Source organism: Anser brachyrhynchus (genome assembly GCF_964034855.1).
Source record: "Anser brachyrhynchus genome assembly, chromosome: 8".
NCBI classification, from domain to species: Eukaryota; Metazoa; Chordata; class Aves; order Anseriformes; family Anatidae; genus Anser; species Anser brachyrhynchus.
The window spans coordinates 21809807-21823018 of NC_137702.1; the positions used below are offsets into that span (position 1 = coordinate 21809807).

Genomic DNA, 13212 nt, shown 5'->3' on the forward strand with positions numbered 1-13212 from the left:
TAAATCGATGTTTCTGGCTGAAGTCTGCAGGGTATTCTTGATGCTGTTCTTCAGTTGATTGTAGAAACTAATTGGGGGAAAAAGATTAACGGCTACAGTTTACTCATAATCTCAGTGTGTTTTCATTTGAGTCAGCTGAGACAAAGAGGTTGACCTCTTCTGTGTGAGCTCATAATTAAGGTCTTAAGAAAAAAAAAAAAGGAAAAAAAGCAAGACCTCATTGTTTTAATACTTCTATTCTAGAAAAAAACGAGATGAAATGTGGATAAGTTTAAAATCCTGTGTTACAGGAAGACTTCCTGATTTTAAGCAGATGGTGTTAAGAGTGTGCATTCTTAGGGTGATGGTAAAGCTCAGAGTTACTTCAAGACTCAGTAGGTCTCTTTCTGACCCGCTGCCAGTGCTACGTGTCCTGTACCTGCCTGGGCCGTGCCGCTGGACATCCTTGAGGACAGCAAAATCTACTCCTGCCATGCTGAGAATCCTGATGCTGCGATACAGTGCTCTGTCTGAGCCCGTCTGATGTTCCTTTGGATGCTTTCAGTGTCTCTAACTTTCAGAAAACTTTTTTTGAGACTTCTTTACACAGCTGCAGCTTCAATGAATGTTGAATACCTTTTGTCCAATGCAAGCTATGTTATCTGTTTTGGCAGCCTTCACTTAGTAGTGTTCAAAGAGAAATGCTTCCCTCAGTGCTGCGCATATTTTTTTTTCTTTAACGTCTTCAAACAAGTCAATTTTGTGGAGTTCATCCATTTACCTAAGTTTCTTATCTCTGCCATCCAGGCTTGAGGATTCGCATGCAGAGCAAGGATTTGGGAGGGAGAGGCTTGGAGGCAGGAAGCAGTGTTATCTCAGCTATTGGTTACTTCTGCACTTCTTCCATTTATCTTTGTACGTACAATAAAACAGCTTGAAACCAGGTTCATTTCCAACTGGCTGGATTGTGGAAGCTGACTTAAGTCCTGTCAGGTGTTTGTATGCCACCCAAAAGCAGTTGGAGGAGCTGGTACATGCGGCGGTGACACAGGCTGCAAGCAGCTCTGTTTTTTGGACCCCTGCAACTGTGTCTGGGCTTGTTCAGTCCCAGTTTCTTCATCTGCTGCTATTTCTTGACACCCTGAACATGTGCTCCTGGGGGAGAGCTCCTGGAGCTGTTGCTTCGTGCCCCTGCTGCCCGTGTGGCTTTGCTTAGGTTCCCTGCGTGGATGTAGCCAGTGTCAGCGGTGGTGAGAGTTGGGAAGTCTCAGGCTGGTGTTAACACACGAGGCATTGTTCCACCAGCTGTCCGTAGGTGCTGCCTGCAGAAGGGGATGACTTGCTTACACCAGGTCTGAGCTGCACCAAACCGCTTCCGTCCTGTGCACGGCCGTACTGCTCGCTAAACCAGGGGTGCGCGTTCAGAGCACTTAGGCTGTCTAGTGCCGTAAGTACAGAGGCATGGCTAATCCAAAGTTCCCCTTCCTCATATCGCTGGTTTCTGTAATTGGCTTTTAGGCAATCTGATAAAAACTGGCACTGCTGTCCCCTGTGCTTTGCGTGCTCGGCGTTGGTGAGCGCAGGCAGCAAGCGATGAGAAGCTCTTTATCTCATCACTGCCTTCACAGCCAAAGTGAGATACCTGAAACTAATAAGTGATGTTACCATTGAGAAAAGGATGTCAGGTCTCTGACCTCACGCTATCTCCAAATCAGCATCAAACAACGGAGGCTCCTGTAGGGCTGCGGGCAGGTTTTGGCAGAAGGACTCACAGGTACGTGGGTGGTGCCAAGCTGCCGCGGGGCTCCTGCAGGCACCTTTAGCTGCCTACCCCTGCTCACTGGATGGGGGAAAGCTGAGCAGGTGGCACTCAGGTTTTGTGTGAAGTTTAAAAATAAATAAATAAAATTTGTTTCTGTAAAAGTGCTGCTTGTGGAACGTGTAGATGCTTTTTCAGGCTAAAAGTTGGATTTTTCCACTCTGCACAAGCACAACCCAAAGGGCTTTGTTCGTGCTTTGAAAACAAGAGTTGTGTTAACACAGAGCGTAGGAATCCCCTGTTAGGGAAAACCTGAAAGTTTTGATCATGTGAGAATATTTAGTGAGAAAACACTACAACTGTTCATTTTGTACTAGCAATTAGACCATTTTTTTCACCAGAAGAGGAGTTTAAAAATAAGAAAACCTGAAATGAGCGCCACTTGCAATGGGCTGCCTGCTATGTTAGTAACATGTTAGTAACTTATTGCCAGGTTATTTTTTAAAATGTTGCGGGGGGGGGAAGAAAATCAGGAATAAATTGGAGAGTACTCCACATGCGTTTTGTCTTAATTCCAGCATTTCAATTTAGAAATGAGTTTAAAATAAGAATTCCTTTTGTTTTTAGATTTGGACCATATGTGCTACTGTCTATAAAACACAAGTGAAGCTAATAAACTCCAAATGAGACAGAACTGCTCTGCGTAGGGTTATTGCCTGCTGTCTTGGCGGCGTGAGGCTCGTGGCTGTCCTCTGTCTCTTGCTCAGCTTTTGAGCTTAGTCTGGTTCCTGCAGAAGGCCTTGGTGTTACAAATCCCTATAGCTTTTTGCAAGGAGAGGTAACAAAGAGGATCAAATCGACGTGCTTGCTGCTGCTAGCAGGGCATGTGAGAAACCCGGGGTGTCCCGTGGCAGTTCTGTAGGGTGAGTTTGATTTATCGCACCGTGATGCTGGAGGGAGGTAGGAGGTATCCAGGAAGATACCCTTGCTGGTATTTTTGCTAACAGCTTATTTGTTACTGAATAATTGTGTAAATGTGGGGTCATGATAGGTTCTGAAAACGTCACTGGAGTTTCCAGTTTCACTTTTATATTTTTGATGGCTACTCGCGTACCCAGTATGCTGAGTATCAGCAGGCCGATCCTACTGGGGCTGAATTACCTCTGTGAAATGCCACATAGCCGGAGGATAAATTTATAGCCATATATATATAGGATAAACTTGTTCCTGAATTACCTGGGCTGTTTAGGGTTGCCAGCCATATGCTCAAAGAGGAATATTTAGTCCTAGGTCTGGTGCAGGTAGGCAGATCCACAGGCTGCTTGTGCCCAAGAGCCTGTTCGTGGTTATTTGGGGTAGTTTCAAGCATGAGAAACTTTAAGTCTTGCAATCTAAATTTGATCCCTACATAGAAATTAGAAGTCTTTAGAAGTTGGAATGTGTTCTTAAGACAACTTTCATCTTATTTTAGACGAACATCTCATTAGGTCACTCCTCCTTCTGTTCTGAAGCTCGTACCGCCACAACATCATAATTAAATGGGATTCATTTTCTAACTTTAACATATTGTTTGATTTTTATTTTTTTTGAGACATCATACTGGAATAGCTTAACTTAGAACGGCAGGATGAAAACAGATTGCTCTCCACTGAAAAATAGAAGGAATTGAACCAATATTTATTCAATTTCTATAGCTGGTGATTTTTTTCAGGTTCATGTCTGTGGGCGATCAGCCGTATCTCTGTTTTCTAGTTAAGAAAAGCTTCTGACATGATCTCCGGTTAATCACTGTGATCATTTGAGACTTAACAGCTGCTGAAATAATGGGAATGTATCCTCTTTATTACAGTGCTAGTAGCGATGGGTTTTTAACGTGTATTGAATATTGCACAAGACAGTAAAATCTAATAACTCTCTACTTACATCCTAGTAGGAAACTTCTCTACTAGATTGATCAGTTGGATTGGATGGATGATATAAGATAATCTGAAGTACACCTGTTTTTCCATCAAAAAGGATTATTTGAAAATGGGCTTTTTCTAGCTTATGGTGTCTGAGCAGTTCTGATGCTTGTGCAGCCTGCTTTAGTGAGCAGGATGTTCTTTGGTAACTTCTGGAAAACCATGGAACCATTACACCAAAGGCTGGTGAAGTGCAAAAGTGTCTTTGCTGTAGTGAGCCTGCTGGGGGATGAAATCCCTGCTCTAGGTAGGAATTTAACAGATTTTAATTGGGGGGGGTAAAAGGAATTGGGAGGGGAGAGAGGTTTGATGGTAGCTAGTCCCCACTCACCTAAACAGGACTAGACAAGGATTTCTCCAAAACTCTTGGCGTGCCTGGGGATGTTTCATTCTCTCCTCTCTACCTATTGCACTGTTACGTTTGGGGAAATTCTGGTGGGTTCAGAGAGTTTGGGGTGAGGGAGGTAGCACTGGGGGCAGACCTGTGGGAACCAGGCTCGAGCTGTCACGCTTCCTGAAGGCAACGCTCCCAGGTGGGCTCTTGGATGTACCCCCGAATTATCTTGTCTGCAAATCTGCCAGCCAGTGTGTCACGGTGCACCTAACTTACTAATTGCTGCATTGATTGAGCCCTAGCAGCTGAAATTGCTGAAGCAGCCTGATTAGCAAGGAAATGGGCTGCTGACCTGCAGACTTGCTGAAGCACTAAGCATTGATGTATTGTCGTCTACAGCTGCCTGCGTTTCTCTAAGGAGAGGTGAATAGTGATATAAGGTGTGTTATGCAGTAATGATGATCGCCTGGTTAGGGTTGGCTTTGTCAAAAAGATAATCTCGTTTGGAGAAATCTGCACTGTTAGGATTTTTCTCTGAAACAACCTGCTTTTCTGTATGTAGCATGATGATTCTGTAACGTGTTTTTACAGACATGTTATTTCAGGTGAAACACATGACATTTCCTACAGTTCTCAACTTCATAAAATGGAGTTTGAGCTATTCTGCAAAGTCGCTTTCCCTGCAGTGGCGATGAAGAGGTCCATGAACTGGAGAATGAAGGCATTTTCTGGGAAGCATGTTAGCATGATCTGAAGTCTTCTGTTTTCCCAGTTCATTTCTTCTTCAGGGTTTTCTTTATTCTTAATTCTCTTGTTCCAACCTTACAAATGCTTTCACGGAATGAAAAGTGCCAGTGTTTTACAAGGGGAATTCTTCAAATGGAGAGCTGACACAGATGAGTGAGCATCACCCAGATTTGTCTCCTGCTTTCATGTGCTTTCCTGACGGGTCACTGGAGCCCGACCTCGCTTACACTGGCTGCTCGTGCTCTTAGGAGGCTGAATGGAGGAGTTGGAGGCAGCAGAGCACTCTCCAGGGAGCTGGTAGGGCTTGGAGGATGAAATCAGGTTTGGAAACAAAGTTGTGGCTTTCTTTTAAACGCCACATTAGGCATAAAATAGTTCTAGTAGTCAGGATTTAAGAACAGTTCACTTAGGAGATGAGTAAAGAACGACACCAGAAAGTGCTCTGGAGGCTTTGGTTTAGGGAATCAGTCAAGCAATTTGTAGGCTTCCCCCCCTTTCCCTGCCCTTTCAAGCCCTGTCTGTTAGTTCTGGCACAACTCCTCTGTGCAGTAACCCCGCTACGCCAGGCCTGCACTTGAGGCTAGTCCTGAGTCTGCCTCGGGTCACGGGGAGGAAACATTCCCACTCACCCGGACTCAAATTTTCCAGGTAACGATCTTGACCTTGTGTTGGGTACAGACACAATATAAAGCAACAGGGTGCAAGGTTTGCTATGATGGAGATCAATGTTGAAAACTCGGATTTTTTTTTTCCTTATTAAATCGTGTTTTTGTGCAAAATTTCCCCAATCTCATAGAGGCTGGCTGGGCAGCAAGGCCAGAAAGTTGCTGATGCGGAGCAGCCCATCTTGGCGTAAGGAAGTTCCTACAGTCTGACTGATGCTGAGAAACTCTCAAGAGTTTGATTATTACTACCTCTTAGAAGGTGATGACCTTGTGTACTTGTGTCAAGGATTCCAGGCGAAGCGAACGGGGAGCAGGCAGCGCTGCTTGTGCATTTATTGCGAAGCTGTTCCTCTGGGCTGGCGAGGCCTCTAACTTCTGAACATCTCTCGCCCTTTAAAGTCATCTTCTCTGGTGCCAGTTTCAAAACTTCGGCTGCCCAGTTTGTCCACCTAACGTCTCCCACCTAGTAATTTTGCTTCACTTAATTGGTAGAACAGAGTAAATCCTCTCTATGTTTGGCTCCTGTTTATTTACTTTAATTATAGTAAATTTTGTCAGAAATAAAATGCCGCTGTGCTTCATGTTGCGAAGCTTATCGTAGTGAACTTCATGTTCTTCTGTGGCTATAAATCGTGGCTCTGTATCAGCCGGAGGCTGAGTGGGGACTCCTGAGCCCTTCAGTGCCCTTTGTAGGGGATGGGGGTTGCTGCCTGAATTTCAGTCCCTTACTGTTTCTTTGCTGACAGCCCCAGTCAGCTTGCTGCTCTCCTTGTGCGTGCTGTGTGCGTTTGCCAGACAATTCAGAGTGAATGTCATGTGCATCGTTGCTCTGGGGCGGTTTTGTTGTTGCAGTGCCTTCGGTCGGTGTGCTGGGTCTCCCTCAGGAGCGCAGCGAGGTAGCTGCTGCTTCTCCAGAATGCCATCGGCCTGAGTTACCCTTCTGTGTAGTAACTCTGTGCGTAATCTTCCCAAGTTTCACCCACAAACTAGGAGCGGGTAGCATGTATAAGCACGCCCCGTACGAGCTGCTGAATGTGAAGAGCTCCGAGCCGGCTGCTTGTCCTGCAGCCCTCCGCCTCGACGCTGCTGCTGCTGGCTTGGGCTGGTTAGGCAGTTCTGTAATGGTGTTGGGGCTGGCTGGCTTACCTCCACGGCCATAATGGAGGTAAATTGCAGCATTCAGCACAGAAATGGATCAGGAGTTAACAAGGCTTGTGTTTATAAATCACCAAGCGCATTATATTTGAGATGTCGTGGTAATGCCCTGTCTTATTGTTCTAGCTTGTTTGTGCTTATCCTGTGATCTAGGGACTCAATAATACCGGTGTTTGGTGCTGCACTGGAAGAAAAGCAAGGCAGGAGGCCTGTAAAATGGAAAGTATTTAATCAGTAAGTATAGGAGTGGAGGTGGATTGTGGCTGTGTTTTTTTCTTTTCCCACGGTAAGCCAGGAACAGCTGCATCCTTGCGGCACGCTTTGACTCCATCTGTGGAAAAGATGTCCCCGAAGCTTTTATATCTCCGGTTCAGCAACAAAGAGCTACGACTGCAGGACAGGAGTCCCTTAAGCTTGAGCTCATTGAATCTGTAAGGCTGGAGGGCAAGCAGGAGCGACAAAATGAAGTGCAGGGATTTGGCTCCGAGTCGGTGCTGGCAGCAGCGCCCAGGTTTCTTGCTGGCTGTCCTTCAGCCGTCCTGCGTGGGCAGATGCGAGGGGCACAGCTCCGAGCTGTGGATGGAAAAGCAGTGGCTCACTTCACTTAAACTATTTCCCTGTGACCACTGAATCAAGTGCTGTGCAGCCTTGAGTCACCGAGCCTTATTCACTGTGGAACTTACTGAGACGAGTAGCCACGACGTGCTGCTGCTATTTACAAAGTTATCTCCTTGTCTGTGGGTTACGCGGAGCTGTGCGGTACGAGGGCTTGAGGGACACGGGTGCGGGGAGGCCCTTCACAGCGTGCACCATTTCAAAGCTTTGTGTTTTTCTCCAGCGTAGCCACAAGGTGCAGTTCCCTCTTGGATTGCTGCCCGATGTCTGGCGCTGATGGATGGGCAGTGTAGAGGTGACTTTTAAGGATCTTTGGGTAATTTTGTAAAGGCTGAGATACTAATATCTTGAGGTTAGGAGTGTTTTCCTCCACTCTGTAAGCCTGAAAATTGGGAAAGAAAGGTCAGGGGTGTCCAGAAATGATGTTAGGCTGTGACCTTTGGAAGCAGACCTTCACCAGACACTTTTTCATATTTACTTTTCAGTGAATTGTGAATGCTCTGAGTAACACAGCATCTGCCTGTGCTGCTGTTCAAGCATCAGTCTGTTTCGGGGACCACCTTCCTGGAGTGTCCAGCTGGTGATTTTCTTGGGATTTTGCCCTTTTCAAACACCCTGAACTTTACATGAGGAGCCATTAGTTAAAACGTGTCACGTCAGCTCTCCTTTTGACCCTGAAAAGTTCTCAGAAAAATGAGTTCAGTGTAATTATAAAGAAGCCCATGGCCAGAGTGTCCCATCAAGTGTTGATGCAGCCGTGGCTGAAACCTTTTGTAAAAGCAGATGTGAAATCAGTACCTGCACGGTGCCTTCAACTCAGAAGAAAACCAAACTTATCTCTGGTTCTCAGTCTTTTGAATCGGCTCCAGAGTGCCGGAAGGAGTTGGGAACGGGGAATTCCCAACTAACTTCCAGTAAGTTTTACTGGAAAATAAAAATACCTGAAGAAAGCAGTCAGTCTTCTGCCAGCAAGCATGACTGTTACTTCAGTGTGATGCTGTTTTCCAAATACTGCTCCCCCAAAAAAGCCAGGATATGAGAGGACTAGTGGAAAACCAGCTTTGAGAACAGGGAAACGCCTTCAAAGAACTCTCCCATTGGAAAACAATGGAAGAATGTGTAGTTTTGTTTGGTTATGTTCCTAGAAAAATGCAAGCTTTGCTTGTGAAGACACAGCAGGGAGGACCTTTGCATTGGTTTTAACTATCCATTGCATTTTTTGGAAGAAAAAGCGTGCGTGAATGCATGTACCTGCTGATGCACGTGTATGTGCACGGTACTGTGTGTGTCAGCCCCCTGCTGCTGTCAGAGGGCACAAGAGTACTCCAAGAATAAACCTGAAGAAAGGAAAACAGTCTTAGTCTTGCATTGTTTCACCCACGTGGATATGTTCACTGGCTGAAATTTGCAGAGCAACTCTAGTAGGAGATGTTAGTTTATTGGATTTTATTTTTTTTAATGTTTTTTCTGTCATTATGTAATTTTAATGTTTTTCAATTTCAAACACGTGCGCTCCAAATGCTTTTTCTTGGATTTTTCTTCCAGCCAGGTGGTACCAAGGCAGACAGCTTTGTGGCCCCGAGGAGTCAGCGTGGCTATATTTAGCAGTACCAACAATCAGAACAATTAATGCTGGAAAGCGAAGAGATTTTTAGCTCTGACTTCAGGTGTAAAATCTTGCAGCTAATGATCTGAGGGATGGGAAGAAGGAAATAATTCCCGTTTTGTTGCATGTGGGCATAGAAGACGTGTAAGGGGTAAGAAGGGTGTAGTATAAATGGAGAGAACAGTTTGTGGTGCTGTGAATAATTTCATGGAGGGTGGGCAGCCCTGCTGATTGCTGTCCTTGCAGACAGCTTGAGCTAAGCACCACCGACAGGTATCTTTCAGGTCGCCTGCCCACCTGGATGCTTACATGACAGCGATCTGCTGGGAGAGCACTCTTGTTGCAGTTGCCATCAGAGCAAAAATCGCCTTACCCTTGAAAAGCATGCGAAGTGTTCGGATTTCTTTGTTCTGGCAGTAAAGAATCATGTTAATACCCTGGCTTTCTCACTTTATTTTGTTTTTGCAAGCGAAACAGGAAAGCATTCACTAAACTCTACTTGTTATCAATCCTTAAGTGAAGGCAGGTAGGGAATCTTTTAACGGCAGCTGGATCCGTGTGCTGCTGGCTTGTGAGAATGGAGCTTGCGTGGGTTGGAGTTGCAGCTTATTGTTTTTTTTTGATGTCTCTTTTTTTCCGAGCCCGCTGTCATCTCCCTGGAAACTGAAAATAGAACAGCAGTCATAGAAGTAAGAGAGGAGCAGGTTTTAAGAAAAGGAGAAGCTCAGTGGGGGATGGTGGTGTTACCTGGCCATGTGGCTAGTGCACGTCTGAAGGGAAAAGTTGGGCTTCTGAGTTCATAGGCTTTTTTTAAACAGTAGCCAAACTTTTCCTAGCAAGACTTATTTTTTGTGCTGAAGAAATGATTTTAAATACAGCATTTGCTGCTGCATTTTTTTACCATGATGATCTCATAGCTGACAAGCTCATTACCTTGAGCTTTGCAGCTAGCTCACCGCACCATTCTGCCTCGCCTTCCTGCTGGCGTGGGGGCTGGCCTCGGCTGTGCCTTTCAGGCTCTTGTCTTCTCCGTGCGCTACGACATTTTAGCATTTTAGGGATGGATTTAGGCTCACTGCATTTGAGACACAAAGATGCATATTTAATGGAGCCATCTAATGTTGTGCTGTATTGATTAGTTGAACTGTATATATTGTTAATAACTGAGTTACGTTGTTCTCATACAGCAGGCTAAACTGTTCCAGAAAAGATGAGAACTCCCCTTGGAGGTACAATGGGAGACCTGGGAGGATGCTCTAACTTTGTAAGGCATAAGGGCTTTGTAGTTGGGCAGCATGTTCAAGGTGTGTGTGTGTATGCAGAGTCTGCAAATAATTAACAAAACCCATGTGTTTCATTTTCTTTTGATTGACTGAATGTGAGGATTCGGAGTGGGTTTGGCATTCCGTCTGCTTTCTTTCTGTTGATTTATTTCTTTTGACAATTAATCCTACCAAGCTGAACTTTATGCGAGTTGTCTCTCGCATCCCCATGAAAGAACAAAATGTTGCTATAATAGCTACCCAACTGTGGAAATTAAGATCAAGAAACGACAGCAACTTCCTTGCATGTTATTTTCACAGTTTTGGCTGATGTTTTATCAAGGACAGCACGCTCAAATGATTGAACGAGACCCCCTAAAAGCTGGCAGTGCATGAGGAAGATGGATATAAAATAAGTTCCTCTTGGTTTATCTGCAGCCAGTCTTTTTTTGGCTGGCGGTGCTTTGTCTCGAGTTCCCATGCATTGCAGTTTGGGCATTGTTGCTCATACGAAGCGAGGAAATGTGGATGTACCTGAGTGCACAGGGTGTGGACGTACCTAAGTTTGGGCCAGGGACTGGCCTTGATGCACAGCCCTTCATTTTGTCCTGTTCATTCAGTCCTGGTGCTGCTCTGCCCAGCCGGCATCTCCTGCTCCAGAAGGCTGATAGCAGAGCAGTGCCACGTACAAAGGAGGGCAGTAAAGGTGAATGAATGAATGACTGGCTGCTGTGCGGCGAGTGATTGAGCTGATTAGAGCTATTCAGCCCTGAGTACGAGATCTGACACAAGTCTACCTGATTAAAAAGGTGAGCAGCTTACTCCTTCTGCCAAAACAAGCACCAGGGGACATCAAATGGAAGCAGCGTGTGCCAGGTTCAAAGCAAAAGGAGAAGTAACTAGCTTGGCACAGGTCTAGAGGTGCTGGGAGCTTGCGAGCTCAGAAAGGGGTTTGGCAAATTCCATAGGAGATGAATATATTTAAGCTCCAGACACAAGGTCAGGAAGCCCCTTAACCACAAGCAGCTACCTCTGGAGAGGTTATTTAGGGAAAGTTTCATTTCACAGTTGTCTTTTCCTTGCATTCTTCCGTGGCTAACTATGTTTGGATGATGCTGGGAAGGGGTTGCTGGGCTAACCTGCCGTATTGCCTCACTTGGTGTGGCTGCTCCTGTAGTACAGCTGGCAAAAGGGCCGTAACTTCTCTGAGCAAAACTGCTTGGGCAGAGCTCTTCTTTTCTCAGGACATAGTAGCAGGTCTTTAAGCGGATTCACGCCGTATTTCTCAATTAGGTGCAGTGCTGAACAGAATTTGCAGTGGAAGAATGGGATTTGGTTATCTTTTGAGTTTATCTCGGAAGCCAGCATTTTCCTGCTTGTCTCAAGTCAAAGCATAATCGTTACCAGAAATGTTTAATTACTGCCAAAGAACTTGTAGCAGTCATTGTTGAGCATTTAGTTCATTGTTTTGGTGACTTTTAGTGTGCCTACCACTGGACGAGGGTTTGTGTGAACTGTAAAATCAGTGTGTTAATAGCGTCCTGGCAATGCAAGCCTCTAAAGACATCCCTTTTTACACCTCTTAACTTATGTGCAGCCTTCATCTCACACCTCAAAAAGGGGTTGAACTGCATCTCTTGGGTTAAAACAAAACAAAAATGTGGAGTCTGATCTTTTATAGAATAACTGGAAGTTCTTAATGAAAAGGGTGAGACCTTTATACCTCTGCTCTGCTTGCTTTAATTTAAAGAAGAGATGGGGGACACGTTTTGGTCTCAGTTTCTGTGAATGGTGCATTAATTTTACTCGGTCCTTGTGAAAAGCAACCAAGTGGTATAAAGACATAGGATTTGTCTGCAGACATGGTGAAGTTTACTCTGGGATGGCTTGCAGCGTGTGCTGCATGTCGTGTGCTTTCTGAAACCCTAAACTGGAGATGCCTTCTTTAGAAAAATTTCTTAAATGCTGTAGAAAATTGTTGGTAAAGGTCACTTGACATGGCAGGTTTTTCTACTTTTATGATGTAAAATATATATATTTTTTAATCCTGAGCTGAAATTTCTTTGGTAAAGTTTTATTTTACCAAATAATACTCGTACTGGCAACTAGCACAGACAAATGGTATGCCCATATATTAACAATAATCTGTTTTTCACCTCTGCAGATGTAGTTCAAATCCAGGTTTGCATTAACCAGGTGGGAATGACTGCAGTGCCAGGCTGTGCGGGGAATGTGGCGGTGGGGCAAGGATGGTGGCTGGTCCTGAGAGGCAGTGCTCGGATTGAACCAGATTACGTCTGAAGAAAAGAGCAAGGATGCTGTTATGAACCTTTAGCCAAGCTTTACGGTAGTTATTTAAGAGGATTATATACCCCTGTGTCATCTGTACTGAAAACAATATCACGCGTGTGTCCCAGGGTTTGCTTGTTTCCCGATCTTTGTAAATACTGTTTAGAAATCAAATGCACCGCTTCACTAAAATAAATCCTAATATTTCTGGAGTTAATAAGTGCCATTGGGAGTTTTTTCTTCTGAAGAACAATGTGTTACCTTACCACAGCCTCTGGTGAGATGTTGCCCAGGGCTTAAAGCAGCCCGGCTGGCCAAGCATCGCCCTGCAGTGGTACATGGGGCAGTGATGGGTGCTGCTTATCGCTGCCTGCATGATTACGCTCATCTGATAATGCACACGCTCTTCATGCGTGGGGCAGAAGGTAGGTGAGGCATCACGTCTGGCTTTAAACGTCCGAAATACACCCCGGTTTGTCCCTAGCAGCTGTTATGGCTCTGTTTGTGTGATCAGCCTCTCGTTAAAACACTGCCCGCAAGCAGGGTGCCAGAGGCTGTGTCCCCGCGCTGTCGTGCATGGCTCTGCTAGTTCTCATTCCAGGGGCTTGCACACGGAGATTAATGCATGCTCATGGCTTTGGCCAAGCCCTCCTCGGCCGTTTGCCGGGTGGGAAGCCGTGGCCCCTCAAGATGGTCTCCAGGGCTGCACGGCACCTGCTCGCGGATCGGGATGCTGCCGTGGCTGTTTAAAAGCTCATTAAAGTTGCATCTCCCGTTCTGTGGCTCTTTTCTTACCCCCTCCAGCTAGAGCTGTCCAGGCTTTTGTGAACAAACCAGAAT

General features: G+C 45.4%; 1 protein-coding gene across 1 annotated transcript in view; it reads left to right on the plus strand.

Moving 5' to 3' along the window:
• The window catches only part of XPR1 (xenotropic and polytropic retrovirus receptor 1), a 100059-nt gene that overhangs the window by 25591 nt on the left and 61256 nt on the right, over positions 1-13212 (plus strand). The gene's annotated exons all lie outside the window — the stretch shown is intronic.